The sequence below is a fragment of the Paroedura picta genome, chromosome 8 (genome assembly GCF_049243985.1).
Source record: "Paroedura picta isolate Pp20150507F chromosome 8, Ppicta_v3.0, whole genome shotgun sequence".
In the NCBI taxonomy this organism is placed as follows: Eukaryota; Metazoa; Chordata; class Lepidosauria; order Squamata; family Gekkonidae; genus Paroedura; species Paroedura picta.
The window spans coordinates 12892460-12912621 of NC_135376.1; the positions used below are offsets into that span (position 1 = coordinate 12892460).

A 20162-nucleotide genomic window follows, 5' to 3' on the forward strand; every position below is an offset into this window, starting at 1 on the left:
TTTGGGCCGAGTAAAAATTTCATTTTTGCTTCTGGCCAGATTCTGTACATTGGATGCTCTTGGAATGGGAGGTTATTCCTGTCATTCACGCAGTGGGATTCTCCTGATCTCCTCATTGGTATGGTATTCGGATTTGGAAAATATGCTGGAATGTCAATTTTTCCAAGCTCCTTTACACCCTATGGGACCATTATAGTCAATGGTCCCCACAGGGTATAATGGAGAATCAATCTGGGAGTATCTTGGTCTCGGGGGGGGGGGCTGTTTATGTAAAAGTACAAAATTTGTAGCATAGCTGCTGGTGCCTCTCCTCAAAAAGCTCCCCAAGTTTGAAAAATATTGGACCAAGGATCCATTTATATAGCCCCCCCAAAGAGGATGCCCCCATCTTCCGTTGCTTTTAATAGAAGGGGAAGGAATTTAAAGGGAACATGATCCCTTTAAAATTTAAATACTTTTCACAAGTCATGTTTAAAGGGCTTGCAATCTCATTAAATACCTTCTCCAAGCCATGAGTTCACCCAGAGAGTATTTAGAGGCCCTGCAACCCCTTTCAACACCCTTCAGCTCTCTAACGAAACATCTTGGCCATTTTGGATAGCTGAAAAATATCAACGTCTATATAAGGTATTTGCCAGGGTATTCTTTTGGCTCAGATTAGCCGAATGCACACCCCTACTTTCTACGGTTCTAAAACTTCAGATTCAGTTCCTAGTTCAGTTCAAGGAAACAGAAGGGGGCGTTGGCTCCGTCACCAATCACGTTTTATGTACAGAAGATGCCAGGATCAATTCCAGACCTATCCAGTGAAGATAAATCTGCCTGTCAGAGGGCCTCTGTCTGTCAGAGAGCCACCACTAGCCAGATTTAAATGGTCTGGCTCATTGTGAAGAAACCTCAATAGAAAGACAGAGACCACTCATATGGCTCTCTGAGGTGTGGTAGCCACTGCCTATGGCTATTCCACAAGAGGAAGAGTCATGTAGGGCAGGGATCCTGAACCTGTGGTCCTCCAGATGTTCATGGACTACAATTCCCATGAGCCCCTGCCAGCAAATGCCTGATGTAGGGGACAACTGTCCCATTTACACCAAAGGAGCCCAGTCAACCAAGCACTGCTGTCACTGTCTCCAGAGCTAAGGTTGCTTATAGGCACGAGTACCTGCAGCTGAGTCTGTTGCCTTCACTCCTCGACCTTGTCTGGCATCCCACAAAGCCTTCTGGTGGATCTAGGGCTCCAGATGCCTCATGGTCAGCAGACAGGCCCGGGGATGCCAGCTGTGCACTCTACCATCTAAGTTGTGCATCTGCCTGTGCTGTCTGTCTTCTCTTCTCTTGGGGTATTAGGGGCGACTTTTGGCCACTGCCCTTCGTGGGTCCGTCAATAAGTCCAGGTTCTGGTGGTGGCTTCTGGGATTCTCGAGGGATCTGGTGGTGCCTGGGTTACTGATCTAATAGCCCAAACTGGGAGCAAGCCCCCTAACAGCACCAGGGGTTTAAAGCAGGAGTAGTCAACTTGTGGTCCTCCAGATGTTCATGGACTACAATTCCCACGAGCCCCTGCCAGCAAACGCTGACAGGGGTTCATGGGACTTGTAGTCCATGAACATTTGGAGGACCACAGGTTGACTACCCCTCGTTTAAATGGTTCTGGCATGTCATGGCTTGGTCCTCCATGAGACCTACCATCATGGTGTCCGTATCCTCTGAAGAGGAACTGTCTGGCCTAATCCTGGAGGCAAGAGCACACACAAACCTCTGCAAACACTCAAAATTTAGGGCACCCTTCAGGCATTCGCAGGGCACACTAAAGGCCAGCACATGCGCAGGATTCCACACATGTCATCACCCCCCAATGAGCACCGTACGATGAGCTCCATTGATAGCAGCAGCCAGCTCACCCTCAGTATGAGCCACAGCTCCCACCACCTGCAAAACCATTTAAATATGAACCATTTCAATAGGAACGGTATTTGCTGAAAGGCGTAAGATTACATGTCAAAGAATATGCTCGTGTAAGAAGGATATATAGGACTGGACTGTATATGCAACCTTTTATTTTTCATTATATTTGCATGGTGTTTTTTTTTTTTTTTAAAGCTGGCTAGCTGGAGGCAGAGCTGAAATTGGTTCTGGCATTCCAGAGTGCTAAATGAGGCTCCGGTGATGATGAACAATACGAGGCACAGCCAAACCACAGATGCATGTTGGGTCCAAAGTCATTAAGCGGACCCAGACTTATCTATTTATTCATTTAGGGCAGGGGTAGTCAAACTGCAGCCCTCCAGATGTCCATGGACTACAATTCCCACGAGCCCCTGCCAGCATTCGCTGGCAGGGGCTCCTGGGAATTGTAGCCCATGGACATCTGGAGGGCCGCAGTTTGACTACCCCTGATTTAGGGCGTGGCTGCATGCCACGGAAAAGCACGTTCCAGCCCCCTTTCCCTCTCCTGCTGCTGGGGCACACGTGTGAAAAACAGACCACTTAAAATGCACTTGCTGGGGGCTTCCAAGCTGATTGATTATCTTGTAGGAATCTTGATTTACAATCGCCTCTCAACCTGCCTGTGCTTTGCGGTGCACGTAGGATTTCGGATTAATCAATTAAAAATATTTTGATCAATGCAAAATGTGGGCTCCAATTAAACTGGCAGCGGATTTTTTTACAACAAAATCATGTTAATTGATTTTAGCATAACGTCTTTAGGAATCTACGGGCGAAAGAGGCATGCTTGGTCCTGGAAGCAAATGCATCCTCTGATAGGTTCCTGCCTTGACACCTGTAGGCATCAGCCCCACACGGAAAGCCCTTGCCTCTTCAGAAACGGATGTTTTATTCCTGCACTTTTATGCAGACTGGAGGCGGGGGATTGATTGGCTTTAGGAACCCTATGACCGTTCCGCTATTTAATCCTGAGGCGCTGCTTCAAACAGGAAAAAAGGGAAACAAAATCATATGAAGATGTAAAAAAAAAAAAGCTGCAATTTTACAAAGAAAGGTGGGAAAAGATAAAGGATTTTGTACAGCTGAAAAACCCAGAATTAACAACATGAGAGGAGGGACTCAAAGGGAAGAATGTTTGCTTTTGCAGGTGAAAATTGCTCCATAGCCAAGGATTTCAGACTCCTGCAGACAATTCTTTGCTGTGTTCTTGTGTCACATTTTCTGATTTCCTGGCATCAGAGCAAATGGTTTTTCTCATATCCATGAATCTCACTTAAAATCTGTGATGGGAAACTGGAGCCGACCAGACCATCCCACACTTAAGGGCCAGACTACAAGGCACACGTGGCACAAACTTGGTCCGTGGTCCTGTAACCCAGCTTGCAAATCACATGCAACATCAAGGACCTAAGGATCTCAGGTGTTGTGGGATCTGATTCATCTCAGGAGTATGGCCCAGAAGAGGAGGGGCTTCAGCCTTCTCTCCACAACATTTTCCCAAGCTGAAATAGTCTCAGGGAGGGCCCCATTGCAGTAAATGGCACACCACAGCAGGCTAAACAGCCACACGCAATTCTTTCAGGTCAGGAAAACTGTCAGAGGGAAACCTGTAGTCCCTTCTTTCCCTGGTCCACGCTCCTGAGTCCCCCCAGTATTTTGTGCAGTTGCAAACTGGGTCAGAGCAATCCAGTCCTCTAATTTGACCCTAAATCCTGGAAAATACTAAGAAAATGAATGTCCAGCCAGTTCCAGCTCACCTCTGTCTAAAGCAACAAGGGCCCTGTGTGCAAGATGGAGGATGGAATCTAGCTTGTGGCTGTGTGACTAGAGCCTTGAAGCGAAATGTTGTTTTGCCACACAACACTGCAAAAACCGCTTAATGTGGTGCTTAGTTCTAATGACTAATGCAGCAAAGGAAGGGGCGGAGACACTCCCATCCAGGCCCTAGCAGTGCTCAGTTTGGAATAATACTAAGCCCCATTAGCTTAAAAGATATTTCAAGCAGGGAGGGTATGATAAAACATCTGAAGATGAAGAGGGTAACTAAAGGAGAGCCAGCAGCGGGCTCTAATCTGGAGAACCTGGTTTGATTTCCCCACTCAGCCTCCGCATGCAGCTAACTGGGTGACCTTGCAGTTCTCTTAGAGCTGTTCTCACAGAGCAATTCTCTCTGAACTCTCTCAACCTGACCTGCCTCACAGGGTTGTGGGGAGAAGAAGGGAAGGCGATTGTAAACTGCTTTGAGACTCCTTGAGGTAGTGAAAAGCGGGGCATAAAAGCCCATTCTTCTAAAAGCTTGCAAGAATAAAATGACCATTCATTAACTAGCATATAAAGTATCATAGAACCATAGAGGTGGAAGGGGCCACATGGGTCATCTAGTCCAACGGTGGGAATGTGCCAAGGGATTCATGGCCCAAGGTGGCCGACCCCTCTGCTGCTGCCCCTTGGTGGTTGGGGTGGGGGAACATCCGGTGTTGGGGAAGGTGACCTGTTCATGTGCTTGCGTCAGGTAGAGATGTTACTGACAGATATCCCCCTGTGCCTTGCATTATTTATTATTCACTCTTCCTAGAATGTCATCACTTACCACATTTGCTGGCAGGGGATCATGGGAATTGTAGTCCATGAACATCTGGAGGACCACAGGTTGACTACCCTTGCTTTGCAGTACAGGACACAAGGCAACCCCCAGGCCTGGCTCAGCTCTTTTTCCCACCCCCCTTATGGCTCAGTAGTTCTTGAATCAGGAAAACAAAGCCAGCTCTGGCCTAGTGGAGGGAGGAATTCAGGTCTGAATAGTTTCCGCCAAAACATGATCGGATAGAGCAACACTGAATGCCAGAAAGAGTGGGGGAAAGACTTGCCATGTTTATCCAATCCCCTTGTTGCGCTACTAAAAGGACATAAGTGTTAAGATGCAATTTTCCCTTCTACATCAGTTCATCATGACCATTGAGCAGTAATCGAGCCTTCAAGTCGCGGACTGGGTTGGAGATAACCAGACCTCCTAGAAACCGGCCCCCGCCATGTTCAGCATGGCTTGATTTCTCTAGTCACTTGAAACCCAGATGGCTTCTCCCCACCCCACCCCAGCTCCAGCCGCCAAGGAGGAGGTGAGGGGAAAAAAACAGGTTGTGAAGAGCACCGAATGAATCTCTCCAAAGCCTCCGACTGGCCAACAATATGACAAATAAGGTCCAGAGTAAATGAAAAGGGAAGCCCCTTGGAGCAAGACCAGTCCTCGCTTTAAATATATGCTGATGGCACCTGAACAGATAGTGAATTGTTGGGAAATATCTAGAGCAGGGGTAGTCAAACTGCAGCCCTCCAGATGTCCATGGACTACAATTCCCACGAGCCCCTGCCAGCATTTGCTGGCAGGGGCTCGTGGGAATTGTAGTCCATGGACATCTGGAGGACCACAGGTTGACTACCCCTGATCTAGAGGTTGTAGAGGTAAATCCCATGAAAACACTGACTTAACATTGCAGTCCTAAGCATGCCTCCTGGGAGTAACCTCCACTGAACTGACCTGTGTAGGATTATGAGTAGACCTTCATAGGATTGTACCATTAATGTGCAGCAGTGGTGAGAAGTGCCCATGCTGTGCTACGCACTGTTAAAGAGATTGAAAACCCTTACTAGCACAAAACCTCCAGCCGGCATCAATATGCCCTCATGCACATCAACAGCACAGACACTTTCAGAATACTTGCATGCAGTACTAGTAGAAGAGAAGAGAGAAAAGATCTGGGGGGGAGGGGTTACTCCGCTTTTTTATTACCAAAAGGAGCCTCAAAGCAGCTTCCAATTGCCTACATTTCCTCTCCTCACAGCAGACTCTCTGTAAGGGAGGTGAGACTCAGAGAGAGCTCTGAGAGAACGGTGACTGGCCCACAGTCACCCAGCCTGTGGAGGAGAAATGGGGAATCAAACCCAGCTCTCCGGATTAGAGGCTGCCACTTTTAACCACCACACCACTCTGGCTCCTAAAAAGATTGGGGGGAGCACAGAAAAGCACTGCCAAAGTGACCGAGAGGATTGAGCATCTTTCCACACAGAAAGACAAAAGAATGTGAGGACTCATTGTTCCGCACACAAAGGATAATGCACTTCCAGTGTGCTTTTGCTGCTGGATTTCCCCGTGCGGAGCAGGAAAGTCTACTTCTAAAGCACATGGGAAGGGCATTATCTGCCAGTTTGGTGTAGTGGTTAGGAGTGCGGACTTCTAATCTGGCATGCCAGGTTCGATTCTGCACTCCCCCACAGGCAACCATCTGGGTGACCTTGGGCTCGCCACGGCACTGATAAAACTGTTCTGACTGAGCAGTGATATCAGGGCTCTCTCAGCCTCACCCATCCCACAGGGTGTCTGTTGTGGGGAGAGGAATGGGAAGGTGACTGTAAGCCGCTTTGAGCCTCCTTTGGGTAGGGAAAAGCGGCATATAAGAACCAACTCTTCTTCTTCTTCTAATGTGTGCGGAATGCCCATGCGATAGTTCTATAGGCAAAGGCAGGGGTAGTCAAACTGCGGCCCTCCAGATGTCCATGGACTACAATTCCCAGGAGCCCCTGGGGCTCCTGGGAATTGTAGTCCATGGACATCTGGAGGGCCGCAGTTTGACTACCCCTGGGCAAAGGTATTCCTTTTGCACCCCCAAAGCAATGTAACCATTTGCACTGAGCTCAGGGAACACAAAACAGCAAACTGCATATCCCCCCCTCCCAATATCAAAGCAATCCAGACTCCGCAATCATTTTGGCAGCAAAGAAGAGTGGAGCTCTCTTTGATCTTCTCTCTCTGAACAAATTGAACACCATGCGGGTCTCAAAGGAAGCACATCGTGAGGCCAGAATTCCTGACCAAGTTTAGCCAGCCAATCTCGGCTCTTGAGCCAGCGAGGCTGACGGGAACCGAGTGGCAGTCTGCTGGCATTCTCTCTGTCATCCAAAGTCCCTGCCTTTGACAAATCCCAGTGACGAAAGTGTTATAAATCACTGCCTGGCCCTAGAACATTCCACAGTGCTTTAAAGAATGTCTGTGATCAAGGCCTGCAGTGCAGAGCCAGTATTGTGCAGTGGTCATGGCAGAGGATAGGAGACCGCAGTTCAAATCCCTCGGTCCCCTCTGCCTAACTGGGCTTGGCCCAGTGGTCAGTGCTTTGCATCCTGCTGGCCACAGTTTTCCCAGGTAGAGGCGGCCAGGGGGAGGGAAAGAGGGAAATCTGAATGCAACGCAGCAGATAAGGTTGGTTGGCCAGTGGGTGGGAAAGAGAGAGGGAAGCAGGAAAAGGTGAGGCGCTATGGGGGCTTTCAGGGAAGGGGAAGAGGAAATAGTGGGGAAGGGAAAATGAGGTGCTCTTGAAAATCTTTGCAGGTTTGCCTCTTGTAAATCTGTAATATTCTGGGCCTGTTGTAGGTGTGTAGGTGTGTGTGAGTCAAGGGAGTGTTTTCCTCTCTAGTTGGAGAGCCCATATCCAGCCTGTGCTCAGGCAGCTGCATTGGTTGTCAGTTGTAGTCCGGATCAGGTTCAAGGTTTTGACCTTTAAGGCCCTCCACGGTCTGGGACCCACATAGCTGAAGGACCGCTTCTTGCCCTATGCCACTTGCAGGGCTTTATGCTCTGCGGGTAGTAATTTGTTGGTGATTCCTGGCCCCCAGGAAGTTCACCTGGCCTCAACCAGGGCCAGGGCCTTTCCTGGCCCCAACCTGGTGGAATAAGCTCCTGGAAGAGCTGGGGCCCTGTGAGAGCTTTCGGTCTTTCGCCGGGCTTGCAAGACAAAGCTCTTCCACCAGGTTTATGGTTGAGGCCGGAAGATCATATGGGCCCCCTGGTCAGACCATCGTCACTGGTGGATCACTGGCACTGCAGCTCTACGGGACACTGAGAGACAGCCTACAATGGCTGCAGGGGTGAGAGATAATTTTGTCGCCATGATACATATATAACTCAGTGGAGATAGCTCAGGCAGGGCGTGGACATCTCACATCTACTTCTATCCACCTTTCCCTTCTTCACCAACCAGCCAACCACGTATGCTTTTTACGAGATAACTCAGTGGAGATAGCTCAGGAAGGGCGTGGACATCTCACATCTACTTTTATCCACCTTTCCCTTCTTCACCAACCAGCCAACCACGTATGCCTTTTACGAGATAACTCAGTGGAGATAGCTCAGGAAGGGCGTGGACATCTCACATCTACTTCTATCCACCTTTCCCTTCTTCACCAACCAGCCAACCACATATGCCTTTTACGAGATAACTCAGTGGAGATAGCTCAGGAAGGGCGTGGACATCACTTTCTCCATTCCAGAAACAGACTGTGTCGTATCTCATCTCATGGCAGAGCTTGACACCCTTCCCATCCAATATTGCTCAGTGAAGGAATTAAAAAAAAAAAAGAAGTAAAAACACCCCCTCGGAAGTTGTGCTTTAAAAGCCATCTCTTTTGATTGAGAAGCAATCCCACAGTTCATTGTCCTCGAATTAATCCACTTACCTTGCCGAGAAGAGACCGCGTCGCCAACAGACAGTGCTTAATAAATGCAGAGAAAATATTTAACTGTTTGTAATTTCCGCACATTATTGCAGGCTAATATAATAGCGTTTTTTGTTAATGTGTGCTGCTCGCCTCCTTTTGTGGATAAATGAACCACGGGCCATCTCCTTTTGCTGTAGTCAATTTGGAATTAACATACAATGTCGAATAATTGACTTGTCCTCCATCTAGCCACTTGCAGGGGGAATTATACTTTTCATCTTTCCCTAATGGGCGTGAGGGGATGAAATGTGCTTCGCGGTTCCTTTGGTGTTGCGCTGAAAGCAGAAAGAGATGGCTTTTTTGCGTCAAAGATTAAGGGGCAGCCAGGGTGAAAAATGCAAAAAAACTGAAAATAAATACGCTTTATTCGGAGCCCTTTGACAAAATATATGCCCTGATAGCCCAGGAATGAGGAAAGACTTCAGAGGCAATTAATAAAACATCAGGAACCAAAGGTGGGAACCATTGTGTGGGTTACTTTCAGGGCCTCTCACCCTTCGCCATGCAACATCAGAGGCATGACAAGTGAGCCACAAAGTTTTCCAAAATGCCCTCCCAGTTGCCCAGTTCTACTCAGCCAACCAGTCCTGCCGGCTAATTGCAGATCAGTTACAGAACAACCTAGGTTTGCCAGTTAAGGGTTGGGAGATCCCAAGAGATTTATTCCTGTTAAAAGAAGCAAGGGAAGAGGACTGCATTGCTTGACTGTTTTTGTAGTGCAATCCAATGAAGTTGGATAGAATCCACATAAGTTGATGGGTTTAGAAGGCCGTAACTGTTTAGAAGAAGAAGAAGAAGAAGAAGAAGAGTTGGTTCTTATATGCCGCTTTTCCCTACCCGAAGGAGGCTCAAAGCAGCTTACAGTCGCCTTCCCATTCCTCTCCCCACAACAGACACCCAGTGGGGTAGGTGAGGCTGAGAGAGCCCTGATATTCCTGCTCGGTCAGAACAGTTTTATCAGTGCCGTGGCGAGCCCAAAGTTACCCAGTTGGTTGCATGTGGGGGAGCGCAGAATCGAACCTGGCATGCCAGATTAGAAGTCTGCACTCCTAACCACTACACCAAACTGGCTCTTAGGATTGCATGGTTAGTTTTATTCAGCCTTACGCACAGTCTTTTCTGCACTTGATGTGAGTAATGCAGGTCAATCCTGGGATATTTATTCCTGAAATGTCATCAGCTTCGATTTGGTTACTGGAATATATATTTTATAACCCTCTTAAGACAGTGACTTGAGCCTCAGAATTCCGTTTCAATGAGATGACTCCGCCATTCACCTGTGTTGGCAAAACCCATTCATTAGTCGCCTGCTCTTCTCACTTCAACATGAAACCCTTGATCAGGATACCTTCAGCAAGGTGTGCTTGATTTGTGTGTGTGTGTGGATGTGCTGTGCTCTGGCAGCATCTCGCAATGCTTCCCACGGCTAGAACAAATTTTTTTCCAAATGCCTTGCAAAGTGTAGCAACATGATGCACGCCACAGTTGTTGAATGTTTGTCTGTTTTCCGTTTTCCCCTCTAGCAATTGCTTGGGAGGCACCGTATTTCTGCCTTTGAAAATGGCCGTCTTGAACTCTGCTGCTTAAGGGCATGGCCAACGCTGTGGTGCAGGCAGGCCGGCAGGTCAAAACAAAGGCCAGCAGGGTCGTTTTACCATAAGCCAGGGGTGGCCAAACTGTAGCTCTCCAGATGTCCATGGACTACAATTACCATGAGCCCCTGCCACATTGTGCTGGCAGGGGCTCATGGTAAATGTAGTCTATGGACAACTGGAGAGCAACAGTTTGACTAACCCTGCCATAAACGCTTTCTGCTGAATTCGGATCTTGGCCTCGTGCCTTCAGTTCGCTGAGACCTTGCAAATCTGAACAGCTGTATCGAGGGAGAAATCTCCTGCAAGCAGCAGCTGTTCCCTGAGGACATTATACCTGATAACTCGGAGCGCTCTACCCCTTATCGAAGTCTGTTTCTAGTCACTAAGCTGCATTCTTAATTCTGTCTGCATTCTGATCTGATTTTTGCATGCCTGTAAAAAAGCTTTCAGAGGTCCAAATTACTGATTCCTTAACAATTCCTCAGAAGTGAATATTTCTAAAACTGATCATTATACCATCTTTCTGTCCACTGCCTTTGGAAAAATAGGGACGGAGGTCATACTGACCAATCTGGAGAGACCTAAGCCTCACCACCTTGTCAAGGCTGCAGAAGGACTGTTGAAGTCTCACAAGAAGGAGCAATTTTGAAAGAGTTTGAGAGGCCATCTAGGGCATGCCTACCACGCTCTGTTGGTTTCAGAACCGCCTAAAGGACAGCAGATTTTTCAAATGATTAATCTTTTGTTTTCAGTACTTATATCCCACTTTGCTCCCCAGTGGAGTTCCATGGCAGATTGCAACGTATTCTCCTCCATTTAATCCTCACAACAACAGCCCTGTGAGGGAGGTCAACCTGAGAGAGAACGACTGGCCCAAGGTCACCCAAGAAACTTCCATAACAGAGAGTGGTGTTGCGAACCTGGGTTTTACTAAGGTTGCCAACCTCTGGGAGGGGGGGGAATAGAGATCTTCTGGAATTACAACTGGTCTCCAGACTACAGAAATCAGTTCCCCTGGAGATCATAGCTGCTTGGAAGAGCGGACTCAATGACATGGTGCCCCACTGCTATCCATCCCCTCCCCAAACCTTGCTCTTTCCAGGCTCCACCCCCAAATCCCCAGGAATTTCCCTACCCAGAGTAGGTAGCCTTAGGTCCTACAGATCATAGTCCAGTGCTGTAACCACCACCACCACCCCATGCTCAGCTACTACAAGGTGACCTTCTGTCTCCCAGGCAGGATTGGAGATCGGAGATGACTGGAAAGGAAGGGCAGAGACAGAACTTGCAGCCCCCTCCCCCTCCCCTGGCCAGGCACCCGCCTCTTCTTGCTCTGTGTGTGAGCCATCCCTGCTTCTGGCTCCCGTACAAATCTTATAAACTCACGGCAAATGTAAACTAACTTCATGCCTTTCCCCCGAGGCGGCAGCTAACATAATTCAAACTAGCCTCAAAAACCTGGAACTTAATTCTAAAGATAGCCGCTCCGATGTGTAGAATTTCCCTCCTGATCTTTGTGTCAGGGATGTAATGTCTGACCAATTTATTTATGCCACGAGCCGCTTCCCTCTCCCCTCTCCTGGCATCGAGCCCTTCTCAGCAGCCCTCGAGATCCACCTCTGGCTTCTCCAAACTGACAGCGTCTGCGGCGCCGTTACGAGCTGTCAGTGCCGGAATCCAAAGCGCCGGGGAAAATTTATAGGCGACGTAAAACGAATTGGATTTAATATCAAATTAAATAGCACAAGGAATAAACTGCGCTGAGCCTATTATCTGTTTACATATTTCATTCCATAAAAATCCTCAATTTTTATCTCTTGTCGAAGCTGCCGCCGCACTTAGGACCTGGCACCCGGCAGATGTTTTGTGGGAAAGCGACGCCCTCACCACAGAAGGCAGGCCCGCTTGCCAGAAAAACTACCTGAGGCCTTTCCCAGAAGGAGCCATCTGTTCCTCTGTGCTGACAGAAAGCCAAGCAAGGGGCTGCCGCCAGCCAATAAGCAAGCCGGGGCTACTCACTCGTTCGGCACTTAGATTCACAGAAGAGTTGGAAGGGTCATCTGGTCCAACTCCCTACGGAGGGCAGGAAATGGCCACAAGAGCCAAGCTCAGACACAATCCCTTCTGCCCACCCGTTTACTGTCTGCCTAAGTTGACAGAATCAGCATTTCTTTCAGGTGGTTATCCAGCCTCTGCTTAAAAACTTCCAAAGAAGGAGAACCCACCACCTCCCAAGGAAGCCTGTTCCACTCAAAGTGACAGTTTTCCTTAATCTCCTCGCATGTATCCAATGACAAACACCAGTAGTGAGTTCTGGAAGTCGCCCTTTCCACAGAAACCAGAGAAATATTCAGCCCATTTCCCTCCTCCATGTGCTATTTCTAACATGGAATATACCATGGAATCGCACCCTTTCACATTCATGTTCCAGTTATGCAGGGAGGGGGGAGAGAGTTCAAAAGCATTCAGGAAACCCAGGGGCTCCACCCCCTGAAACCCACTCTCAGCCAGAGCTAGGAGACCAAGGGCCTAACTTTCTTTCCGGCATTTAAAAATTCAGCAATTCGCCCACCAAATCGAATCGATTCAGCCAAAGCAGAGGCAGCCATCGGCTTCCCCAGCCTCCTGCTGCCTCTGCTGTTTTTTTCCCCCTTGTTTTTCTCGCCAAAAAGGGGGAGGTGGAAGAGGGTGTAAGTTACACCCCTCAATCTTCTAGGGGAGCTCAGGGAGGTTTCAAGAAGATTGTCTCAAGGTGTCCAATCCTAGGGTCTCCCGAAGAGGGTACCCCTAGCCGCTCCATACGATATAATGGAGATTCAGATTCTCCAGTCTGAACTGGATTCCCCATTGAAGTCTATGGGGAATGGTGGCACCGTCTTTGGGAGCCCCTAGGATTAGACCCCATGGTGAAATCTTCTTGAAACTTGCAGGGGAGCTCAGGGAGTGTCTTCCGTGAGGTTGCCTAGAAATTTTAGGGGTGTAACTTACACCCCCTCCCCCCAGCCCCTGGGAAAGTCGGCGGCAGGATTTCCAATGAAAGTCAATGGCACCATTGACTTGAATTGGCTCCAAAGCAATTCGGATTGATCCGAATCGATTCGTCTGAACCCGAATTGATCTGAATCAGCCGAATTCGAACCCGAATCAGTCCAAATAGGGTTCATCCGAACCTGAATTGGGGCCCCCTTGCACAACCCTAACCTGGAGGTTACAGGAGCTCTCTTTGTGTCTCTCTTTCTTTGATATCTGATGTGGGGTAACAGATCTGCTATCTAGCAGAAATGTCTCTATGCTACATCTGTACATTTGTAAATAAAGCAAAAAATACCAGTGCAAATGCCCTAACTCAGTATTCCAGCCCAGTTAAGCACTGCTCCTGGAATTTCCCCACTTGGAGAGGTTGGCAGATTGCCTTTGTAGCAATCAGGACAGTAAACTCATTAGGTGTAGCAAAAGTTTTGTCAGTGGAACTATCAAAAAGAAGAAAGAGGGAAGAAGGGAGATAAACCTAGCCATCCTGCTAGCTAAGAGAGGGTTCTAGATGTAGATTGTTCTAGAATAGCCTTCTGTGGGCACACAAAGAGAAGCCCCTTTTAGAACAAGATATTTCCCCTTACAGCAGGGGTAGTCAACCTGCGGTCCTCCAGATGTCCATGAACTACAATTCCCATGAGCCCCTGCCAGCAAATGCTGGCAGGGGCTCATGGGAATTACAGTCCATGAACATCTGGAGGACCACAGGTTGACTACCCCTGCCTTACAGTATGGTCTAGCTAGAACTTGCTGTCCCCCACCCCCCACACCCCAAGGATCTTTCCTCTTCTTTGTTGCACACATGACTTCACTATATACCAACAGGAGGAGGAGGAGAAGGAGCTGGGTTTTTATACTCTGCTTTTCACCACCAAAAAAGTCCCAAAATGTCTTACAATCTCCTTCCTCTCCCCACAACAGACACCTTGCGAGGTAGGTGAGGCTGGGAGAGCTCTGAGGGAAACTGCCCTGAGAGAACAGCTCTAACAGGACTGTGACTAACCCAAGGTCACCCAGCTGGCTGCATGTGGGGGCGTGGGGACTCAAACCCGGCTCTCTAGATTAGAGTCTGCCACTCTTCACCAAGGGCACGCTTAACGACCACTGATGAAAAATGCCTTCTGCGTGAGCTGACTTGTACACCTTCCAGGTCATGGGTCTCTGCTGCACTCACGTTGCACCTGGCAGCGCACACTAGAAGCACCTTTAAATCAGAGAACAGCCACAGAGAACATGCACTCTGAGCACTTCCTGATATTTTACAGTGAGATGCACTTCCCTCACAAACAGTCCTTTCCCTGTGACAGGAGGCCTGGCAGCTGTTATGAAGCCCTGCTCTTTGATATCCCCTCGGTTGCCACCTGCCAGCTGCATCTCTTCCACCTGACATCCAGGTCTTACACTTTAAATGCCTTTCTGCAAAGCGGAGAGGAGGGGGGGAGGCGAAAAAATGCTGGCATTTCCCAAGGAGATGCAGCATCCTCGCTTTCCTTAGCTCCGAAGGCTGGATGAACTGGCAGCTGTAAAAAGGCAAAGGAGAAGAGCCAACATTCTCCCCTCTTGTCTCACCTACAATACACTCCGGCTTGCTTTCTAAAATGAAAAAGTGCAGGCAAAAAGCCACGAACAAACACCACTGGATGTAAGAACTAACCTGACATGTTGGGGGGCAGCATTTCCACCCCTCAATGCCTTGTCAAAAGCAAGGATGTTCTGTTTCGCCTTTGCTCGGTTCTGTGTCCATTCTGCTCATGAGATCATTCGACGCGTGCCCAGATGGCCTGCATGCCCATTAATTATGATGTCAGCATTATAGTTGGACTGGCTTCAGTGTGGTGGCTGCAATAGCGTCACCTGTGGTGATCAGTTCTGCTGCCCACCGCTCCTTCCACTCTTCCCGTGCCATAACAGAGGATTATTCCAAAGTCATTTTTCTTTAATGGACAAGAGAGGAACAGAGTAGCTGTAACCTGGCACGGCATGATAATGGGACCGCACGGGGTTGGAGCCAATCCGTTTTTCAGCTGTGACTTCCAGAAGGCCACGAGGTAGCCTGTGGGGCCGGCGTGTTCAGAAGCCCTTGAGAGCCAGGTGTTTAGTGCAGAGGAATCATAGAATCATCGAGTTGGAAGGGACCTCCAGGGTCATCTAGTCCAACCCCCTGCACAATGCAGGAACTCAAAGCTTCCTGCTCACCCACGGTGACCCCAATTTCATGCCCAAGTGATCCCCCCACCAAAAATCTCCAGAATCTAGCCTGGCCTGGAGGGAATTCACCTACCATCCCACAGTGGCCATCAGCAATCCCCTGGGTATGCAAAGAAGGGCCACAAGAGACAAACACTGGCACATCCCTTCCTGCCCACCCACTCACAATCTGCCTCAGTTCATAAAATCAGCACTTCTGTTAGATGGCTATTTGGCCTCTGCTTAAAACCTTCCAAATAAAAGAATGAAGATGAGTTAAGAAGCTGACTGGATCCAACCCACTATCAAATCTATTTTGACTTTTATGTAACTGCGCCCCCCAAAACCTCCAAAGGGATGTCTGTTTCTTAATTATCCCCTGTCGCCTTTTATCAAGATGCATAAGTCAACACTGGAGTCAAAGGCACAATGGCCCATATCTTCCCACAACCTCCGGGTGGGATCTGTGATCTCCTGGGCATAGAGCTCCTCTCCAGACTTCTGGGGTCCATTCCTCTGGGAGAAATGCTTCTGAGTCTGGACCATTGTCTCTTAGTGGGGTTCCTGTCCTCCCCAGGCTCCATCCCCATATTTCCAGGGGCTTCCCAGCAACTCCACCCCCACTGATGGCCGGGTGGACCTATTAACCCTATCTCAATCTCCTGAGCAAGGTCTGAAGCCACCCTCCAGCCTAAGGAGACTTCTTCCAACCTGAGGCTTTTTAACAACCACTGGTTTCTTATGCTTATAGCTTCTTAACACCTTAAATGTTTCCAACATGGAGCACGCCTTGGAAATGTAGTACAAGTTCTTTGTTAAGAGATCCTGAGCAGCCATGGCCTTCCATTGCTGGGTTTGCCGTCTTGGGGTTGGGGAATACCAGGGGATTTAGAGGGAGGGAGGCTGAGAAGGGTGGGGTTTGGAGAGAGACAGACTTCAATGGGATAGGGTATCATAGGGTCCACCTTCCAAAGCAGCCATTTTTTCCAAGCAGACTGATCTCCAGTCAGTAGTTATCCTGGGAGATTTCCAGCCATCACCTGGTGGTTGTCAGCCTCTCACATCACAGCAGTCACAGAGCAAGAGTGGGGGATACCCGAGGCAGGCCTCACCTTGTTGTGAAGCTGCGTCTTCAAGGTGGAGGTGATATGATTCACGCTTTAGGGTTGCCGTCTTCAGGTTGGGAGATTCCTGGAGATTTAGGGGTGGAGCCTGGGTGGGGCAGGGCAGAGTTTGGGAAAGGAAAATTCAGCAGGGATGTGATGCCCTTGACCTCACCTTCTGAAAATGCCATTTTCTCCCGGGAAACAGATCTCTTTAGTCTGGAAGTCAGTTAAGATGTTGAGAGGACTCCAGGCCCTGCCTAGAGGTTGGCATCCCTAGTCTTCCAAACAACATCTGTGTTTTGTTTTTAAAGAGCTGTCCAGTAAAGTCCCACTAGTCACTTTGAGTGCAGCAGGGACCAAATCACCATTACAAAGGCAGACCCTGGAGGTCCCTTCCAACACTATGACTCTACATGATTTTACCCCACTTTTCTCCCCAAGTGGCTTTCAACATCAATCTCCCCCTCCCCTATTCCATTCTCACAGCCAGACACACACACACCCAGTAAGGCGGGCCAGAATGACTGTTCCAGGGTCACCCAGCATGCCCCTGTGGCCAAGCAGAGGTGCAAATTTGGATCGCCCAGATCCTAGTCTTGCTAGCCACTATGTCACGTTGGCCGTCTTGCTGCTTTCCAGACAGTAGAATGGGCAGGCCGCTACCAAGGTTTGGGGCAGGGGAGGTGTTTAAACCACACTGGCGGAGCAGGCAGAGCATTGTTCCATTGCTATATGGTACACGGCATGCCGTTTTCAAATCATTTTTTGCACACGGAGCTGCCAACATGCAAGTCCTGCCTTTAAGCCATTCCAATGGTAAACCCTGCTCAAATTGATCCATGCCCTCCATCAAGTTGATGTCAGAATGATGCATTATGTATACACAGAAAAGGAATACAGCTGTTTTCAGTCCGATGGGAAGACTGATCCTGTATCAATGTAGCTGGAAAACGGAGGAAGTGAGGTGACAGCATCCAATTAATTGTAAATTCTTAATCATCCTCTGCTGGCTTTATTAGGCCATTTACATTTCTGAGAACAGCGGTGCTTTGGAATAGATATAGATGGCCGTGAGCCGCGCTGCAGATATGAATCTGTGAAATCCATGCGGAACACCTGGATTCCGTTCGCATCCGTATGACAGGGGTGCCCCCTTAAATTACCTAAAAGTTCTTCTTGATGCAGTGGAGCAGACGGAAGACATTTCAATATGCCACTTATTGGAATAATTATTGGATTGTTCTAAAAGAAGATGGATGGCTCCGGCAAGAATTATTATTTTGCATCCTTTATTCTTTTAGCGAACCCCCTGGTGGACGATATTTCTCAGGGAAATGTATTTATTCGGAACTTCATTTTGATTTAATAGAAAAATGGCCCTTGCCATGAGAATGTGGAATGCGCATTTTTCTCTCCGCACTGCCTTTCAGCCTGCAGACGCCAGAAGCTTTGGCGCTCTCTCTCTTGCCATTCTCTTCTTATCAGGGAAACTTGCTCAAGATTAATTTTCCCGGCGTGCCTGCCTTTTAAAGTGGCTGTTTTTCAATGCCAGTTAAAGACAGCGTTTTGATAAATTCCCAGCGGCGACGGGCACACACTGAATGAAGGCACTATCATCAGTCTATCCCACATCAGGGAAATAACAGAATCCTCACAAAGGGAGGGAAAAAGAACACTATGTATGCATGCATGCACACACCCGTAGCCTCTTGCAGCATGATTTGTCAGATGGCGCACACGTTACCATTTCTCATCAAGAGCCTGAAGAGAGCCACTAAAGGCAACCTAGCATACAGACGTAGGCCCTTATATCCCTTAAAGCAGTGGCCCCCAACCTTTTTATCACCAGGGACCACTCAACGCCTTTTCCTGAGGCCCGGTGGGGAAGGGGGTAGTTTACTCCTCTACTCTCAACCACTGCCCTAACGCTCTCTGATCGCTATGGTCATGTTTAAACATCCCTTCAAAATAAGATACAGACATGCCACAGCAATGAACATAAGGAACATTTTATTTTCATGGAAATTTTAACTCCTGACAATGACAAATCAATGGGAACCCTGAGCTTGTTTCTCTGCAACGAGATAGTCCCATCTGGGAGTGATGGGAGACAATGACACCCGAAGTGTGTTGTAAAGGGCCGGGGGGGATGAAGTAAAGGGCCGGGGGGGGAGAGAAGGCATCCTTCGCGGCCCACCTCCAATTAGACGAAGGACCACATGTGGTCCGCGGCCCACAGGTTGGGGATCGCTACCTTAAAGTACCGATCCCCAAAAAATAGTGGTTAAAAGATGCTGCCTTTTAAACTACACAAGGAATGTATTCAGGCATCCATTTGAAGAAGAAGAAGATGGATGGATGGATGGATGGATAGATGGATCCTAAATGAAAGAGTTCTTCTCCAGAGCTTTGTGGAGGGACATGGCAGAGGGACAGAACTCTCTTGTCCTCCGTGAGCTCACTGAGAAGAAATGAGCTACCCTGATCCCGAACCACCTTGCTTTGTGCCAGCCTTGAGATTGGATAGTGGTTTTGTTGCGGCTGGATCAACAGGTTCAGTTCCTCCTCTCTCACACTGTCCCTGCTGACGTTCCTCCCTCCTTCAGTGATACCTGGGTGCAGTAATGATGCAAGCAATTACCTTAGCAGTCCCAGGTAAAGAGTGACTTGGGAAGGGACTGTACTAGATCACCTAGAGCAAGGGTGGTCAAACTGTGACTCTCCAGATGTCCATGGACTACAATTTCCATGGGCTCCATGCTGGCAGGGTTTCATGGGAATTGTAGTCCATGGATATCTTGAAAGCCAGTTTGGCCACCCCTGCCCTAGAGCTTTGCATATCTGTTAAAAAGCGCAATCAAGTTGCAGCCAATTTGTGGCAGCTCTGTGAGGTTGTCAAAGCAAAAGCCAGACAAGAGTGGTTTGCCCTCACATGTCTCTGTGTAGAAACACCCATCTTCCTTAGTTGTCTCCCATCCAAGCACTAACCACTACACCCTGCTGGCTCTTAAGCAAAGACTCCATTCCCCAACTATAAAACGGGAATGGTAGAGGCCCCAGTTCACAGAATGGGTGTGAAAGATTTATTTATTTATTTATTTATTTATTTATTTAGCTTTATATACCGCCCTCCCCGAAGGCTCAGGGCGGTTTACATTAAAACTAGTCAACGATACATGAAACAGTCTTTGTTAAAACATACAGTAATTAATAACAGTGGTTGTAACCATATAACAGAATAATGTAACAGTATAAGAATATAATAAAATAATATAACGATGGAATGGTGCAATACCACAACAGGTCCAGAGCGCTCTGGTGGAGTTCTGGGAGGAAGGGGGGGAGGGGGAGGAGCGGGGGGGAGTGGGGGCCCTTCATTTGCTGTTGGTTTGTGCCTGGTCTCAACCAAATGCCTGGCGGAGGAGCTCCTTTTTGCAGGCCCTGCGGAACTGTTTAAGCTCCGTCAGGGCCCTGATCTCCTCCGGGAGCTCGTTCCACCAGGTGGGGGCCAGGACAGAGAAGGCTCTGGCCCTGGTCGAGACCAGGCAGACTTCTTTAGGGCCAGGGACCGTTAGCCGGTTGGTGGCGGTGGAGCGCAGAGCTCTTTTAGGGGCATAGGCAGGGAGGCGGTCCCTCAGGTACACTGGGCCCTGACCACGAATGGCCTTGAAGGTAATTACCAGAACCTTTAGTCTGATCTGGAATTCAACTGGCAACCACTGCAGTTGGTGGAGAATGGGCCGGATGT

At 48.6% G+C, this 20162-nt stretch overlaps 1 protein-coding gene across 3 annotated transcripts in view; it reads left to right on the forward strand.

Annotated features, from left to right (window-relative positions):
• SPATA16 (spermatogenesis associated 16) overlaps window positions 1-20162 on the forward strand; it is a 178946-nt gene that overhangs the window by 158263 nt on the left and 521 nt on the right. The gene's annotated exons all lie outside the window — the stretch shown is intronic.